A 12,757-nucleotide genomic window follows, 5' to 3' on the forward strand; every position below is an offset into this window, starting at 1 on the left:
AAACAATTCTCTCCACTTTCTCGATCATGTCGTCAGACCGGCTTGTGCGAGCCCGAGGTTGTTTCGGTTTGTTGTCACACGATGTTCTGCCTTCATTAAACTGTCGCACCCACGAACGCACTTTCGACACATCCATAACTCCATCACCACATGTCTCCTTCAACTGTCGATGAATTTCAATAGGTTTCACACCACGCAAATTCAGAAAACGAATGATTACACGCTGTTCAAGTAAGGAAAACGTCGCCATTTTAAGTATTTAAAACAGTTCTCATTCCCGCCGCTGGCGGTAAAATTCCATCTGCCGTACGGTGCTGCCATCTATGGGACGTATTGACAATGAACGCGGCCTCATTTTAAAACAATGCGCATGTTTCTATCTCTTTCCAGTCCGGAGAAAAAAAATCGGAGGCCTTAGAACTTGAATGCACCTCGTAATAGTAGTAGTATACTAGGAATCTTCTCGAATCAGCGTCCAGCAATCTCTCACTCGGTTCTTCGACAAAGGCCGCATCTGATTGGTTGCTCGATTGTAGTCCACGTGATCTGATGGTACTCATCACGGCAAGATCGGAAAACAATCAGCTGCACAGGAAGGAAGCTCAGAAGGATTCTGCATAGATATCGCCGGCTTAGTTCAGCTACCTCACACTCAGCGAGCCCAGAGCGCAGAGGCAGACAGCCAGCCACTTGGATAATTGAGACTGCGGGTGTCCTACTGAGCTATGTTTACCGCGACAACGCGGTCGGGGCCCTTCAGCGGTAACTTGCCGCTTGCACTGCTCACCATTGCGAGGTTTATTTTCAGCCGGTGACAGTTGCGTTGTCTCTCTAGATCACGCCAGCTCGGTTTTACTGGCGAAGGGGTAAATACAAATCTCCACACAGTGTCAACGCGTGATTCTTACCAAATTTTACAAACTACCTGAAGACAATGACAGCGTCACGCGCCGCAAATTGTTCCTGGTGGTACCGATCTACTTGCCAGACGGTGTCGCAACTGCAAACCTCATTGGCTCACTTCATGCGAAATTTTATATTTGTTTTATTTCATGGTTTTCGCTTTTTCCTTTTAGTTCCAAAAAAATGTTCAAATGTGTGTGAAATCTTATGGGACTTAACTGCTAAGGTCATCAGTCCCTAAGCTTACACACTACTTAACCTAAATTATCCTAAGGACAAACACACACACCCATGCCCGAAGGAGGACTCGAACCTCCGTCGGGACCAGCCGCACAGTCCATGACTGCAGCGCCTTAGACCGCTCGGCTAATCCCGCGCGGCTGGTTTAGTTCCATCCGAACTTCAGTTACCCGTACCAGCCATGATGGTTTTCCAGTTTCTTCGCATCCCTCGCAAGTGCAGGAACGTGGCGTAAAGGCGTTAATTGTAACACACATTCAGATTTTTTTTTTTTAATCCGATTGTAGCAACTGAACATTTTATCCATTACCTACACACGATACAATATGTCATCAATTGTAACACTAGAATGAAAGTGATTCTCCTCTGTCGCTGGCGATTTGTTGCTTCACTCATGTTAGCAAGTACTGTAGTTTGATTTAGCGTTAAAGCTGTTAATTGGTACCAAATTGTAAGTCTGTAAATGTGGAAATAATAAGTCAGAGATAATAAGGTCACTGCATTATGGAGAATATGAGAAGCCAAAGTTCTACGCGAAAAAAAAAAAAAAAAAAAAAAAAAAAAAAAAAAAAAAAAAAAAAAAAAATCAGATCTTAAATGTCGTTTCCTCCTTATTTGACAGCTATATACAACATAACGAAACACAATAATGTTATTCAAAATTTAATATGAGTCCCTTTTCGAGTTAATAACAATTACACTTTACTAAAAAAAAGTTTTAAATACTATAAGACTATTTGACTGTAATTATATTTGACCGTATAAGATATTTGGTTTGAAGCATAAAAAAGGTAGTATGTACGCAAGTGTGACTGAAAGGTAAAGGATTCTTTCTTTTCGGTATCACTAACGAATTTACCTCTGCGAGAGAACTGGAACCGCATTCATTCATCCTCATGAGTAAGGCTGAGGAGCCACCTCAGGAAAAGTAGATGTGATTTCGAAACTCGTTATTAGCGGATTAGAAAAGCAGTGCGCTGACAACACCCTCCTTCAAAACCGTCGTCCAGTGACTCTCTACGCAGAGACCGCAGCAGCAGTCTGCCGAAAATCTAACATCGTCTTGGACGAAACCATCTCAAAGTTCTAACTCTTACTATCTGCGCAAAAGTATCCGGACATACCTATGTAATGCGGAATTGACCATTAGATGTCAGGAGAGGCGGACCCACCAGTTTAAAAGGAGGCGGGGAGTATTGTGCTGCCAGCAGAGAAGCAGTAGTAGAATTCATCGGTCAGGAAGGTGGAGTATCCATTGGTTGCCACCTGATTGACAAATCCACCAGCGACATTTCAGACCTTCTCAAGCTGTCAAAGTCGACTAACCGTGACGTGATTGTGATGTCGAAGCACGAAGGAAAAACCACAGCAAAAGTAACACGTCAGACGTGTCCTGACGTACAGGGACCGTAGAGCATTTCGTGGGTAGCGCGAGGTCCTCTTATTGCGCTTTAGAAAACGCCAGATGCAGACGGATGTGAAAACATTTTGCGGCATTGAAAAGAGCGTACAGTATACTAACAGTTCGGAGACGATGATTGTACCACCATACAATGCACCCTGTTATGAGGCAGCGTTCCTGAGACAAGGGCTTGTGGACCTTAACATTCGTGAAATGGACTGGCATGTCCAGAGTTTCAACTTGAACCCAGTGGAATACCTTCGGGACGAGATAACTACGTCAACTTCGCTCCAGGCCTCTGTTTCCAACATCACTACCTTCTCTGGTTTAGGCTCTCGAGAAAGAATTGGCTTCCATTCCTCCACAGACATTCAGACATCACACTGAACGTGTCCCCAACAGTGTTCTATCCGTCATAAAGGCCACACCCCATATTAATGTCCAGGACGCTTTTGATGAGATGGAGTATTTTTCTATAGTCAAAATTCTATGTTACTGGTACAATTTATCCATAAGATACTGTCTAGAGTCTCTTCATTTCGGCATGTCACCGGTTAGCGGATGAGAATGATCACACTGGCTCAGTATTACGTGTAATTGGTGGCAGACTTTGTTCCACTAGTACGATACTGGGGAGACAAAGTCTCTAAAAGAAGCTTGTTTACATGACACGCTTGCAACCCATACCTGAGTATTGCTCAAGGTGTGGGGCCCATACAAGATAGGACTAACAAAAGATATTGAAAGCGTACAGTAGCATGTACAATCATAGGTTTGTTTGAGGCATGTGAGAGCCTCACGGAGACGCTGAAAAAACTGGACTGGGAGACACTTGACAGACGTGAAATATCACGTGGAAGCCTGCTTACACAGCTTTATGAACCAGCTCTTCATTTTTGGAACAGTCTGCGACGAGCTTAGGGAAAGAGCGACACTTTCTTCAGAACCCGAGCATCATTTTTGTAGGACAATGCTCGGACGCATGTGGAGCAAGTTGTGACTGATTTGTACGTTGGATGGGGTTGAGAAGTGCTCTACCACCCACCACACTCCCGAACTTGAGGCCTGTGACTTCAACTAAAATCCTAAATTGGAGAAAGCACTTCCATGGCATTCGCTTTAGAACTGTTGCAGAGATTCGTCGGGTAACAGACTGATCCATTTGAACTATCAACGAACCTCATCTTGCTAAGAGTATCATATGACTTCCAAGTCGCTGGCAAGGAGTTACAGACAATGCTGGTGACTAGCCTGATGGACAGAAAAATCTTTAAAACATGTATCTCTTCGTATAAGTTGTAAAGAAAAAGTTGCCATTATTGAAGTTCAGCCAACGGCCTTGCCGCAGTGGTAACACCGGTTCCCGTTAGATCACCGAAGTTAAGTGCTGTCGGGCTGGGCTAGCACTTGGATGGGTGACCATCCAGTCTGCCGAGCGCTGTGGGCAAGCGGGGTGCACTCCGCCCTTGTGAGGCAACTGAGGAGGTATTTGAGAAGTAGCAGCTCCGGTCTCGTGAACTGACATACAGCCGGGAGAGCGGTGTGCTGGCCACATGCCCCTCCACATCCGCATCCAGTAACACCCGTGGGCTGAGGATGACACGGCTGCCGGTCGGTACCGTTGGGCTTTCATGGTCTGTTCGAGGGGAGATTATTATTATTATTAAAGTTTCAGCCCTCATACAATGGAAAGCATTCTCTGGAGTACATTTGAAAAGGTTTGCAGAAACGTAGATGTAGATATGTCGACTTCAACATGACGCAGTCAGTGAATGAATCGGAAAACCCGTGGTCGGCTGAACGTTAGAGCGTTGGTTGGTTGATTTGGCGGGGGGAGGGGGGGGGGGGAAGGTTAAAGAGTGCTAGCAGACAGTATTGTAGACAAGGAACTTATCACAGGACACTTCCGTGGCACTGAAACAGTGGCCGGTAAGGACTAAATCAGACACAACAGTGGCCGATAAGGACTACATGAGCCACTTTTCACTATTTTCATTTTAACAGCGCCAGTATTTCGAGGAAACATTGAAAATGGAGTTCGGGAAAGCATACGGCATCACTGGGTTACAGAAGGAGCCAAGATTAAGCATGGTCTAGACAGTCGCCAATGTATATCAGACCCAACTGAATCAAACACAAAGTGTTGGAAATCTTTGAGTCCGCAAGACAAACCTTCGGAATGTAAAGTTTATTGCGAAGGTATAGCGTTGCTAGCTTTTTCCTTGGTTTAACACAAGTAACCCGTTTCCTGAAACGCATTGTCGCGGGAAAGGTTTATTATTTAGCGTAACGTCGTGTGACAAACGTAGTGAACTGTGTACCGTAACATAACGAGACAAGAACTTTGAGCCACATTTTTACCCCAATACATCAACGTCTACAGCACATCTATCCCAAGAAAGTGGCGCTGAGTGACGTGGTGGTATCTCAATGCATTACCTCTCTGGTGGGAATTGACACTTAGAATGAAACAAAACTAATCATATAAATTAATACGGATTGTTGAATAAACTATCTTCAGATCGATTGCTAACCAGCATCCTCGATCACAAAGAATTAAGATATTAATAATCTTAAAGGCCACGTTCTACCGCAAACACAGCAGAAGCTAATTTATTTTGATTGAGAAGTTTCTGTATCCCTCAAGTTTAGTCCCTGCAGACGAAAACCTATTTCGCAAGGCACAGAATGAAAATCTTTGGTGACAGGAGGAGCTGTATGGAAGATTCCTCATAATAATTCTTCTATTTTACATTCGAGTAGCTTCATCGACGTGGGTCTTGTATTTTAAAAAAAGAGCACTGACATTTATATCCTGTTTGTCCATCCGCTTCCACGTGCTAACCAGAAACGATTATAGCTGTAGTTAAAACCTGGAATTCTATAAACATTATCTTCGTATAATAAACAACAGAATTTATGCAATGTAATTACGGTATAGGTCGGGATATTTAAAGAGAACAGAGCGCATAATATAGGATGTTTCACATAGGCTAAATATCAAAGACGGCAGTAGGTACCAGACAGTGGATGATGTAAAGATAAAGCAATCCTGCTGTAAAAATTAATAGATGGCTGACAAGAGTATAAAACAGAAATACCTGACCTTCTACATCTGCTCCAAGAGAATATGAAATGAAGACATTCTTTTAACGACTGGAAACACTTAACGCTTTCTTGCGTGTTTCTGTGTATGTACAAACACAGAAAACTAGCTTCGCTGTTTTTTTTTTTTTAAACGTTTGTATTATTTTCTTATAGGTCAGTAGAAAACTATCCCTCAAACAACAAACAAACGTTGCTACAGGTTTGTTCGCTTGCTTACGATCTCTGCGGATAGCCGTGCGTGTTAAAGAGCCGTTTCTGGGGCGGGGATGTGGACCAGGCCCGTATCGAATCCGCCCACAGTCGGGGTAAAATCCTTCCGTGCAGTGAGGTAACCGGCTGACGACAGGAAGAACATCTGGCAAACCCTTTTATTAGTCATGCCAAATGCGTTTCCTAACAATGCCGATCCTTCGTAGAAGCCACAAGAAAAAAGAAGACTAGGTTTGCTTGCAACGGCCGTGTTTTCCTATGGCATCTCGACTCAATTATTTCTGTATTGTGTATTTATAGGAAATGCTCCTGACGACACTAACGCAAACTGACGCTCCTGAAAGAACACGTGATGTATGGTGACGACCTCCTTGCCTGAAGTGCCAGCTTGCTGTAGGGAACGTGCTTGTCGACGTGAAGAACGAGCAAGCGGCCCCTCGCCCCGAGAATACGTCCGCCCTCGGCCTTGTCCTACTCATTGCGCAGCCAGCAAGGACCGCTCCCACGCAACAGGAACAACGCTATGTTGTACACGGCATCAATTCACACACTAGCCCTTCATCTCACTAACATAAATAAATATCATCATAAACAAAACGACATAGTACTCACGCAGGGATGTAGCTTTTCATCCCTTCTGTTGAATCTATAGATCGTAAAGGAATGATGAAAATAAAAGAAGGCTTCAGCGTTATGATTCAAATGGTGTGAGAAAGGATATCAATGGTAAGATCCGCTGATGACAGTACTATTCACTGTGAAAGTGAGGAAGAATTGCAGGATGTCTTGAACGGAGTGAACTGTCTAATGAACATAGTATATGATCTGAGAGTAAAGAAAGACAAAAGTAGCAGAAATGAGATTAGCGGTTAGCTTAACATCAAGATTGGGGATCATGAAGTATAGGAAGTGAAGGAATGATGCTACCTTGGACGCAAAATAACACATGAAGGACGAAACATAAAGGAAGACTAGGTTTAACTTCACGTCGACATCGACGTCATTGGAGCACAAGCTCGGATTATGTCAAAGATGGGGAAGGAAATCGGCCGTACCCATTCAAAGGAAACATCCCGGCATTTGTCTGGAGCGATTTAGGGAAATCACGGAAAACCTAAATCTGGATTGCCAGGCACGGGTTTGAACCGTCGTCGTTCCAGTGCGAGTCCGATGCGCACGAAACATGTAGTACACAAAAAGCAGACTAACATCGGCAAAGACGGCGCACCATGCTAAAAGAAGCATACTAGTATCAAACATCAACCTTAAGGCGAGGAACAAATTTCCAAGAATGTGTGTACGAAGCGTAGCACTGCTTGGAAATAAATAATGGACTGTGGGAACACCATAAAAGAAGAGAAAGAAGCGTTTGACACGTGGTGGTACAGAAGGATATTAGATGGACTGATAAGAAATAAGGTAGTTTTCCGTAGAATCGGTGAGGAGAACAAGTGCAAAACATTGACAAGAAGGAGGGACAGGATGACAGGAAATCTGTTAAGAAGTCAGGAAATAACTTCCATGGCACTAGAGGGAGCCGTAAAGGATAATAGCTGTATAGAAAGACAGAGACTAGAATACATCCACCAAATAACTGAGGATGTTGGGTGCACATGCTATGTTGGTATGAAGATACCGGCGCAGAAGAGGAAGCATTTTTAGTAGCTACACGGAAATATTTGAAATACCTTAAGTAATTACACAGCTACTACAGGCACCGTGGTCACACAGATAAATAATTTACTGTGGGTAGGTGAGCTAGGCCCTTTGCTCATAATGCTGGCACACGGTTAAGCTTGCCAACCAGTACAAGCTGCGTGTCCAACGTCGAAGCCGCACGCCTCTCCCCTGCTCACTGGATGAAGTACCTCCTCCTGCTCTGTGAATCCCTGTCCCTACCTTCTCCCCCCCCCCCCCCCCCTCTACGCAACACCTAAGCCCCCACCGTTGTTTGCTCTTTTGCAGAGGGTACACCGAATAAGGCGTCCCATAAAGCTAATGACTCATCATTACTAGCTTTTCCCTTGGAGTCGTTTCTCTTTGTTCTAACACTCGGTATTACCAATATTTAACAGCTGTGGACAATACAAAAAGACAAGTGACGTACGCTCGAACAGTTTATTAAGACCCAGCTACAAAATAATGACACGGATTATCTACAGAAGAGTGGAAAAACTGGTAGAAGCCGACCTGGAGAAACATCTGTTTGGGTTCCGGAGAAATGTAGGAACACACAAGGTAATACTGACGCTACGACTTCTCTCAGAAGATAAATCGAAAAAAGACAAACCTACGTTCATAGCAGTAGTAGACTTTGAGATAGGTTTTCACGATGTTGAACTTTAAAATTTTGAACGTAGCAGGGATGAAATACAAGGAGCGAAATGTTTTTTTCAACTTCTTCAGGAACTGACTGCACTTATGAAACTCTAAAGAAATGAAAGTGAGGCAGTAGTGAGAAGGGAGTGAGAGAGATTTGTAGTCTATAGACGATGTTATTCAGTCCATACACTGATCAAGCTGTAAAGATAACCAAGGAGATAGCTGGAAACGAAATAAAAACTCTGAGATGTCCCGATGACGTAATTCTGTCTGATAATGCAAAGGCCTTTGAAGTGAAGTTAAACGAAATGGATAGTGTCTTGAAAAAAGGCGACAAAGCGGACAACAAAACACGTAAAACAAAGGTGATGGACCGTAGTCGAATTAAATCAGGCGATGTAGACAGAACAAAAAAAAAATAATAAAATAAAAATAAATAAATAAAATAAAAATAAAAGGGCTTCCCGGTAGTTTACACTGAGGTGACAAAAGCCATGGGACAGTAATATGCACATATACAGATGGCGGTAGTAAAGCGTACACAAGGTGTAAAACGGCAGTACATTGGTGGAGCTGTCACTTGTACTCAAGTGATTCATGTGAAAAGGTTTCCGACGTAATTATCGCAGCATGACGGGAATCAACAGGCTTTGAACGCGGATTGGTAACTGGGGATAGAAGCATGGAACATTCCATTTAGGAAATCGTGACGGAATTCAATATTCCGAGATCCACAACTCAATAGTACGCCCAGAATACCAAATTTCAGACACTCTCTCACCACAGACACCGCAGTGGTCGACGGCCTTCACTTAATGACCGAGACCAGCAGCGTTCGCGTAGAGTTGTCAGTGCTATCAGACAAGCAACACTGTGTGAAACAGATATTTAAAATGATTTTGATTTATTATTCCGTCTCAGTTGCACACTTTTTTTAATTCTATTACATGTTTCGATCACTCTGGATGATCTTCAGATCCAAGTAATTGCATCAGCAATCCGTCTTGTCTGCTCAGAACACACTCTTAAATGTCTACTCGTATACAGTTAACGAAATCTCTCAAGACAATTCGGAAGACTATATAGTGCCTCTGATTTCTGCGGTTATTTCACAATGTGGGACGTACGACGAACGTAACCGTTAGGACAGTGCCCCAAAAATTGGTAGTAATGGGCTATGGCAGCAGACCACCGACACGAGTGGCTCTGCTCACAGCGCGACACCGCCTGCAGCTCATCTCCAGGGCTCGTGACCATATCGGTTGGACCCTAGGCAACTGGAAAACCGTGGCCTGATCAGGTAAGTTCCGATTTCATTTGGTAAGAGCTGATGTTAGGGTTCGAATGTGGCGCAGATCCCACGAGGCCATGGACCAAAGTTGTCAACAAGGCAGTGTGTAAGATGGTTGTGGCTCTATAATGGTGTGGGCTTTGTTTACATGGAATGGACTGGGTCCTCTGATCCAGCTGAACTGAACATTGACTGGAAATGGTTATGTTCGGCTACTTGGAGACCATCTACATCCAAAGAACCACGGAATTTTTACGGATGACGACCCACCATATCACCGTGCCACAATTGTTCGAGATTGGTTTAGAGAACATTCTGTCAATTCGAGCGAATGATTTGGCATCCAAATCGCCCGACATCAATCCCGTCATACGTTTATGGGACATAATCGAGAGGTCAGTTCGTGCACAAAATCCTGGACCGGCAACACTTTCCCAATTGTGGATGGAGGAACTTTCAATGACTTGTTGAATCCATATCACGTCGAGCTGCTACACTACGTCGGGCGAAAGGAGATCCTGACACGATATTTGGGGAGATCCCATGATTGTTTTCACCTCAGTGTATATGTAATAAGGTATACTTGTTTACGTTCAGGGTAAATTGTTTTTCCTGGCACAAATCCTCGACCCTCAGTCGTTTTATTGGTGTCCTTGATTTGAAACTGACGACAAGCATTGTTGTCAGTATTGTATTTTTTTTTTCAGCGTTGAATTATTTCAATTGTGATGTCATGGCTGATGTTACCGGAAGGTGCACGAACGTCGTCAGACAGGGCAGACAATGACAGAGAAATAGAGTGCGTTTGGTGATGTCTTTGTCAAGGCCGTATCTCCCAAGCAAATCTGCGTGATTGGGAGAAGCGTGCTGCCTGTCGTGCTTTGTTAGCACAATTTCCTAACGGCCTGTCTCAGTCAAGGGTGTTCTTTCCTGAAGAATGTACGATGTATCGCAGTTCACACAGGAGGAATGTGGTATTCTAGGGTAAGGAAAAAATCCTCGTAATGAGGAATAGTTGGAAAAGATCCTGCCTCTTGTTACGATATAGCATGGAATGTTATCACTATACCTGTTCGGACCACATTGTTCTGATGGGTACGTGTTCGGAAATTCGTATTTGGTTATGTTGCGGACTTGGTTAGCGCCGCGCAGCTCGAAGACAAGGGAATCGTGGATCATGTGTAATTATAGCAGAAAGGAGCTCAAGTACATTTTGCTCTTCAGGTGCACGAGTTCCTTGATAATATCGAGGCCGCTGGAGTCGATGTGGTTCAGTAGCATCTCAAGAACCATTACAATGACCACTAAGATGTCCGGAATTTAACACTAATCAACTTATTATGGGCAATAATCAAGTCCAATGTCGGTCCAGAAATAAAGAAAAAATGACGAAGTTTTTCGACACAAAATAAGTGAGATGCTCCGCAAGACATCAAAACGCATTTATCTCGATGTAAGGAACTATCATCTCTTGGTCTCCCTCTACGATTTTTACCCTCCACGCTGCCTCCCAATGCTAAATTTGTGATCCCCTGATGCCTCAGAACATGCCCTACCAACCGGTCCCTTCTTCTAGTCAAGTTGTGCCACAAACTCCTCTTCTCCCCAATTCTATTCAATACCTCCTCATTAGTTATGTGATCTACCCATCTAATCTTCAGCATTCTTCTGTAGCACCACATTTCGAAAGCTTCTTTTCTCTTCTTGTCCAAACTATTTATCGTCCATGTTTCACTTCCATACATGGCTACACTCCATACAAATACTTTCAGAAACGACTTCCTGACACTTAAATCTATACTCGATGTTAACAAATTTCTCTTCTTCAGAAACGATTTCCTTGCCATTGCCAGTCTACATTTTATATCCTCTCTACTTCGACCATCATCAGTTATTTTAGTCCCTAAATAGCAAAACTTCTTTACTACTTTAAGTGTCTCATTTCCTAATCTAATTCCCTCAGCATCACCCGATTTAATTTGACTACATTCCATTATCCTCGTTTTGCTTTTGTTGATGTTCATCTTATATCCTCCTTTCAAGACACTGTCCATTCCGTTCAACTGCTCTTCCAAGTCCTTTGCTGCCTGTGACAGAATTACAATGTCATCGGCGAACCTAAAAGTTTTTATTTCTTCTCCATGGATTTTAATACCCACTCCGATTTTTTTCTTTTGTTTCCTTTACTGCTTGCTCAATATACAGATTGAATAACATCGGGGAGAGGCACAACCCTGTCTCACTCCCTTTCCAACCACTGCTTCCCTTTCATGTCCCTCGACTCTTATAACTGCCATCTGGTTTCTATACAAATTGTAAATAGCCTCTCTCTCCCTGTATTTTACCCCTGCCACCTTTAGAATTTGAAAGAGAGTATTCCAGTCAACATTGTCAAAAGCTTTCTATAAGTCTACAAATGCGGGAAACGTAGGTTCGCCTTTCCTTAATCTTTCTTCTAAGATAAGTCGTAAGATCAGTATTGCCTCACGTGTTCCAACATTTCTACGGAATCCAAACTGATCTTCCCCGTGGTCGGCTTCTACACACACGCTATTCAAGGATAAATCTCTGTCCTGCAACTCCAGATTTTCACAATGGGCATTTTGTAACCCATACCACACGCCATCCACATGAAGCGTACCCTGTTCGGAACCCATTGGCCTTCGGTAATAGCGATCCCCCAGAACTACGGAAGACCAGTGTGGCTCTCCCGGCAGGAGCGCCAGGAACCGCTGCCTGGTGTACACGTATTGATCGGCGTCCTTATCGCGGTGGGGACCAGCAGCGGGAGAGGGGCACGCCCACCACGGCCACTTCCACTACCGCCCGCCGGGATTCCCGTCGGCCATCTGTTCCGGGGCGGGGATCCCTTTTAACGAGCTCACTGGCTGCTTCCTTTTGTGCTTTCCCCGTCATTAAACACGCTACTCTCCCGCGTTTAACGCAGCGACTTTCGTAGCTAACGCAGCAGCTCCCCCTGACCTCGGAGACGCTGTCGCTTATCTGTTGACTGACGTACAATGACCTGAGGGCTTATCTACGGGTTCCGCAGTGTTCTTTGACAGGACTCATTACGCCGTTCTGCATGGGGAGACATTGACGGAAATACACGTCAAGTCGGGCGTGGCTCAGAGTACAATAAACGAAGTTGGTGCTCACATCACTCTCTTGGTAAGTGCCCGACAACAAATACAAATATCGGAGGGAGAGGGTGTTTACTTCCCATTCAGTCCCAGGGTATTTTCTAAAATTTATAGCATCATTCATTCTAGTAGATATTA

The 12,757-nt window shown here is 43.9% G+C and overlaps 1 protein-coding gene and 1 pseudogene across 2 annotated transcripts in view; one reads left to right on the forward strand and one right to left on the reverse strand.

The window, feature by feature from the left end:
* The window catches only part of LOC124711166 (protein diaphanous), a 372,431-nt gene that overhangs the window by 111,409 nt on the left and 248,265 nt on the right, over positions 1 to 12,757 (reverse strand). The window lies entirely within an intron of this gene.
* Positions 3,875 to 3,992, forward strand: LOC124712685 (annotated as a pseudogene).

This window comes from Schistocerca piceifrons, chromosome 8 (genome assembly GCF_021461385.2).
Source record: "Schistocerca piceifrons isolate TAMUIC-IGC-003096 chromosome 8, iqSchPice1.1, whole genome shotgun sequence".
NCBI lineage: Eukaryota > Metazoa > Arthropoda > Insecta > Orthoptera > Acrididae > Schistocerca > Schistocerca piceifrons.